A 7,090-nucleotide genomic window follows, 5' to 3' on the forward strand; every position below is an offset into this window, starting at 1 on the left:
TTCCAATGCTTATACCAAGGAATATATTGATGCCATGAAAAATACCTAAGTTGAGAATTTTGCTTTGTCCTCATTTCAATGCCATTGAGCTTCATGTATGCATGCAAAAGATGACAAGATTTTACTAAAAATGATGTGTTGAGCAAAATGACAAGTGTAGGGATACTTATCTCTTTCAAAATTACACATGTACGATTTTAGATACCACATGCCAATTTTCTAGAGAAAGAAACTTCTAAACCTTCTACTCTAAAAATATCCGGAATGGTTAAGAATTTGAGATGTTTGTTGAACACAAAATTGTTCCTTGCAAAATTATAGAGCCTTTGATGCAAACAAAATTCCCGTTTGAGTAACTTTGAAAAATTGTAACTCCTAAAATTTAGGAGTCCCCAGTTTAGTTTGCTTCTTTGATCATAAGCATTTGATTTTGTTTTCTAAAATCACTCATTATGTGGGCTTCTAGTCAATGTGAATACTCAAGTGAAAACATCTTAGTCATTTGGGATTTTGGTCAATTTGACTACCTGACTAAACTTTTAATTTCTCTTGGGAATCTCATTGAGTGAAGGTGATCCAAGTATAATTACAATGCATTCTAGCCATTGGCCACCCTCGAATAAAAAGATGAAAGGTTAGCCATATTTTTGAAACATTCAAATAGTACAAATTATCTTTCAAGGTCAACGAGCATCAAATTAATTTGAATCATTGAGCCAACACATCTTGATAATAGTTGATATACAAAATGTTGGTTAAGTCCCTCCCTCATATGGAATTCATCATGCTTTTCTTGCAAACATAGATTGCATGTTTCTTAGAAACTGTTGGTATTTGTTCAGTCCCTTCTAGTTGATTCTCCAGAGGATTCTCTTTTGGTTTCACCATATATGCAATTCCTAGGCCTCATCAAACACTTTTAGTTGAAACCCTTTTAGCAAACAAAACTTGTTGCTTTATTAGAGGGATTGTAGGATGATAGATATCATGCACATAAATTTTATCAAGGAATTCCATACTTCTTTTGCATGGAAGGATGTGGTGAGGCTAAATGGTCATAGATCCCCAAGCTTTTATGCAAGTGTGTCAACAATATCTCATGGATCCACTTGGGTCATTGTAACACATCTCAAACAAAATTACCACCATCCAATCTATGTCTTATGAGTTGATGTAGGATCAAGTCTTGATTGATATAACTGCAAGTTTAGAGATACACATTTATAAGGATGAGATGATGGGATTTTTGCTAAATTTACCCAAGGACTTTACCAAAGGAGACATTGTCCTTGCAATGATTACCATCAATAAATTACAATGGACGAGGATGATAGACTCAAGAGAATTAGTCTAATCTCACAATATGTGTTCTCGATAGAGGATTATGATGATGGCTATGGGATGTGCATAGATGATGGATGGTTGAAAATAATAGCCAATTTAAATTGGCCTCTCAAAAGTTATAATGGGACCCTAGGGAGTGGGTTTTCAGAGATCCCTTCATAGAGAGACCTAAGAAATGCATCCTTATTGGGATACATTGTAATATTGGGAGGAGATCCAAATAAGGAAGAATAGAGTAAGGGAGCAACGTCACCTACTACTTAGCATGTGATTAGACATCATTAGATTTGGATTAGTGGAAGTTCATAGCATGCTCATTATTTTAGCTATGGCTAAGGGAGGTCTTACACTACTTCTGACTCTATCTTGCTTAGCATATTTCATGGATTGGTGGGGGAAGAGCAAATTCTTATCGCATGCAAGATGCTCAAGAAAGGAATCAAACAATGGTCATTTGGGACTACATTGAAGGGGACTGGAAAGATCTGAATACTCTAAATAACCAATTTCATCTATTAGGGGAAGAAATCACCATGTTGTTGCTCAAGGTAGTTCACTATATATATACCCTCTATATCACGCGTGTTTAAGGCCTATTTATAAATATCCTTATCTGTGAATTTTTTCTTACTATTCAATCTATAAGTAAGCCCTTTATATGGGACCCTTGTGTATGTAAAAAATGTGTAAAAATGGTATTTAAAAAATTCCTTATGTTGAACTCACGTGATACATATATATATTTATAAGTGATCTCTCGGATGTTGGGTTGTTGCAGTTGGCGGCCACACATTTACTGTACAATTCAATTGAATAAGGAATTTAACTTCAGAGGAATCTACTGGTTAAATGATAAACCACTTCTACCTATTCAAGAGAGGAAGGATTCACCCAGCAAGCTAGTCAATAAATTGAACAAGAGATGGCACGTCAATTGGAATTATCACCAATGGAATTACAGATTCGTCATGATCTGGTTTCCTAGCATCCAATCTAAAAAATCGAGCCTCTTATGGTTGATTCAAATGAAAGTTGTCTAGACATGCTTGAGAGCTAAAAAGCTAGGCATTGGTACAGGTCTATGCCCTCGGTGTCACAAAGAAGAGGAAACCATCCCCCATCTTTTCTTTTCGTGTCAATTTAATCGAAATGCTTTGAATCTACTACAAAAAATGATTTCCCCATTTCATCCCTCAACAACACCATTTTGGGGAATATGGAAATTTCTCACAAGTTTGGGACACATGGTCAAAACTTTGGATTTTCCATAACTTGAACACCATTACTCCAAAATGAGCACTTTATGGCTCTTTAGATCCCATTTTTCAAGTGCTTTCCAATTATGATAGGTCGCATGATATGGTGTTGAGAAACTTATAGACATGTTATCTACATTCCCCCTTTTTTTGTATTCAAAAATGGGAATTGGGAGACTCCAAAATTCTCTAATATGGTGTTCAACCATAACGTGGAAAGAATTAATTCTTGGTGAAATTTATGGGGCGCATCTTGTCATTTGGAACTAGCTACACAGTCAATTTTTGTGGTAGATATGGATTTCTCGGAATAAAAATGTATTTGAACAGCTCAATGTGGATCCAATGAATAGTTTTAAAGAGGATTTTTCGTTGTAGGCCAAGAATCAAAGAAAGCAAATGGCTAAAGATTGCAACAAGCATCCCTTAGCTTGAAAGAAGAAAAAGCAAGATCCGTATGAAGGACTAGGCATCAAGATGAAGAAATTCCTCATTCATGAAGAAAAGAGAAGGAAAATGGAGCATAGAGAAGCACGGTGTATTGCAATGTTTGAAAAGCCTAGTGCTGTCAACACCCTTGACGTAATGGAAAATCAAGTTGGGAAATGAAAAGCTAAGCCAATGTAAAAAGAAGTTAGTGAGCTAAGTCTAGGCAGGTGGACTCTTATTTAAGTTCACATTTTGTAATACTCCTCTTTGACTTTTACTTTTACTAATACAAGTTATCGTTTGCACAAATATATGTATATATATATATATATATATATATATATATATAATATAACATGCAGTCTTCTGTGAGCCCTGTTAGAGCAGCCCTAGTAATCAAGCATGGGAGAAGTGTGGTCGAGGCGACGAGAAGGTGAGAGTCGAGTGCCAGTGAACTAGCACTCTAACGGGAAACTCCCCTGTTAGAGCAACCTACCTGACTGCGTGCCTGGTTCCCCTTCCCTCCTTTCCCTGTCGAAGCTTGTTGATTGCACCCTGAGCAGGGAAGAACCTTTCCAGTCTCTCCCCTTTGGAGAAGAGAAGCCGTTTGTCGTTTCGCCTTGGAAATAGTACCCACAATTTGGTTCAATACCTGTAACAATCATGTCCACGATAGGAGTTACTTTTTACCCATGAGGACCAAGGAATAGTAGACTCCTCATAGGCGTTCATATGACCTACTCTTTTTACCATGAGGACTAAGGAATAGTAGACTAGATCACCAATCCTAAGGAAGTCCCTCGAAGCAACATCACTAGCATGCAACCAATCCCAACCTAGAGATTGATGAGCTGAGCAACAATAAGCAAATGTAAATCTGCCTATAGTGGCCAGAGATCTAAAAGAAGAAAGCTCAAATCTAGAAGATGAATAATAAGTTATTATCCAAGTAATTGTATCTACTAACTCTTTAGAACTTTAGAACACTAAATTTGAAAGAAGGCTTTAGTGGGTCTCTCTCATGATCCCTACCACCCCACAGAATTCATGAGTTCATTGATCAAAAGCAATTGAGAATCATTAGGGTGCTAAATAGTATTAATGAGCTACATGCCAAGCAAAAAAAAAAAAGGCATTTGAGATAGAGGAGATGGCCTTTAATATTTTAGGGGTTGGGCAATGGATGATTAAAATTCCCCTCTTACACTCTTCAAGTGGACTCCAGAGTTCAACCCTAATACTAACAAGCTAGGGTCGAATCTGGATTGAACTTACAGATCTGCCAAGAAATCTTGGCCAATTAGTCAAGACTCTAATTGTCCCATTAGGGAAATTACTAGGACTGAGACCCATAAATTTGATTAAAACTTTACATGCTTACCTATGGTTACATGTTCATTTATTGTAGTTTTGGGACATTATGTTGAAAATCAAATTTTGAGTCATTTTTTAAAGAGCAGACACTTGTATTCAATGCTCTAACGCTTCTATTTATGGATATCAGTGTATCAGCTCAATCTTCCTTTTGCTATACTCTTTCTAGCTTGGTTTTGGGGCTACTTTGTAGTTATTACAAGAGCTCATATTATCTTTGGTTTGCAAACATGAACTTGTGCTCCATTTGTACTTCGTGATGCACATAATGTCTCAATTTGACTAAAAGGCTTATTACAAGAGCTCACATTATCTTTGGTTTGCAAACATGAACTTGTGCTTCATTTGTACTTCATGATGCACATAATATCTCGGTTTTGACTAAAAGCCTTATCTCTGTTAGACAATTGGATGATGGTAGGTTCCATGTCTCTTTTGGTGATTCTAAATAATAGAAGAGTACTCCTAGCAATCTTGTTTTGCCTTAAGGTGCTAAGGTTGGTAGCCTCTATCCTTTGGTTATATCTAGATCTGTCGAGGCCATAGTTGATCTTCCTCATGTATCTTTTTGGCATTGCCATCTTGAGCATATGTCCCTTAAAAAAGAATGAAAGTACTCACTCATTTGCAATATTTGCCACCGCTTTGATTACTCATATTTTGAACCTTTTGATCATTTTTTATATGGTAGGTAGACACGTAACTCCAATAAAAAGTATAGCTCTATACACATGGGTGAGTCTTTGGCTCTTGTTCATTTAAATGTTTGTGGTCCCATACCCTATTAGTCATTAGGTAGTGCTAAGTACTTTGTGATGTTCATTGATGATTATTCGCATAAAGTTTGGGCCTATCCCACATTAAGAAAAAATCATAGATATTAGGTACAATTTAGTGCTTTCTTGCTTTGATTGAGAACTAGTCCATTACGGGGGTTTTGAGGTCTCGAAAATGCCTTTTAGGAGATAGAAAGAGAGTGCTCTAGACTAATAGGAGCAAAGCCTCCGTAAGGGAGCTTCTATTTTAAAAAAGGCAAAATTTTATTTTACAAAAAGATACATATATAATAATATTACAAATGTGTATTATCAATATCTATTTTTAACCTCTTATATTCGTGATTATGGCATTCTTTGCATTGATGATATATAGTCCCGACCTTTTTTATTTAATGCTATGTCTAAATTAATGATAATGGCATGTTTACTCTAAATTCAAATTAGTAAAAGGCTTGGTACATATTTTTTTTCCTCCTTTCTTTTGTCCATTTCGTGTTTTTTCATCCTTTCTTTTGTCCCTCTCGTAGTAGCCTAGTCTTCTCTCTATGTATGTGTGTGTGTGCGCTATGGATATAGAAATTTGACCTTCAACAAGGCGTCCAAGCTCCCAAATCACATCCATATCAGGATTTAACTCATTCCAAAAAGATGGAAGATGGATTCCTATAATCATTAGCAAAGGTAGTTGGATCAACATGCAACAGGAAAAACATGGGAAAAGGCGAAGATATGAGAGCTCGTTCATCTTTGCTTGGAAGTGTAGAATCCGAGATTTCAAGCTTGGAGTAAATAAGAATAGCATAAAAGAGGTTCTGGTGTAACATGTGTTTATGCATGGAGAGCTATATTTGAAACCTGGAAGTTCAAATCTTCCAATGCATAAATCAAATTGCAAGGATTTAATTCTTAAAGTCTTTCTTTTCTTGAACTTGTTTTAACGTTTTCCATTATAACATTTGTTCATTTGTCTTGTAGGTGTCTATCCCTCTAATCTTGAGGAATGGCAACCGGTCAAGTCTATTGTTGATGTGATTGATGTGATGCATGGCTTGATGGGAGAAGAGATATACAAAGGTAGAAAAAAGACAGAGCTTGCAAAGAATGGAATATTCTTCTATGACTATTCTTATATTGTCCCCATGTAGCGTAGCTAATGGGGATCAATATCCCCCCTTCCTTTGCCAGATTTTTCAAGCTTTGAGTGGCCTTTGCCAAGTCCAGCTACTAGTGAGGGCTATAGATGTAAAATATTTTCTAAGATACAGAGAGCATTAAAGTCTAGTATCTCAAGTAGGCTAAGTAAAGTTACTTTGTTCATGCTTATTAATATATTTGTTGACTTCTTTTCTAATGTTGAGATAAGAAAATCAAAGGCTATGCTTTCAGTGAAGAGACTAACATATGATCATGTTATACAATTTGTTGATGAGGGATGCGACACTAGGATAGAAGGGAAAATTATATGTAAGATAGATCAAGACTCTATAGCTTGTAAATATATTATTGCTACTCAAAATTTCATACTTAGATTTTATTATAGTAGATGTCATTATGTTGGTGGTAGTGTGGTTGCTTTAGACCAAAATCTTGATAATTTTAGCAAAGATCCTATAGTGGATCTTGATGTTTTGTACAATGAGGACAATATTTTTTACAATGGACTATTTTTAGTAATAAATTTTTTTAGTTATACATTTGTAATAAAATATTTTTAGTTCATTGTTATTTTTTACAATGGACTATTTTACAATAAAACTCTATCTTAAAGTTTGGTATGTTTCACATTACCTTTATAAGTTTATCATCATTGAGATAAATAAACTGAACCAATCTTCTAGCATTTACAATTACTCTCCAGCCACAAGAGTAACTATCATCCTAATGAGGACAGTGCAATCAACAAGAGTA

Source organism: Lygodium microphyllum, chromosome 26 (genome assembly GCF_053477565.2).
Source record: "Lygodium microphyllum isolate KBCC chromosome 26, Lygodium_microphyllum_v1.1.10, whole genome shotgun sequence".
Lineage (NCBI taxonomy): Eukaryota > Viridiplantae > Streptophyta > Polypodiopsida > Schizaeales > Lygodiaceae > Lygodium > Lygodium microphyllum.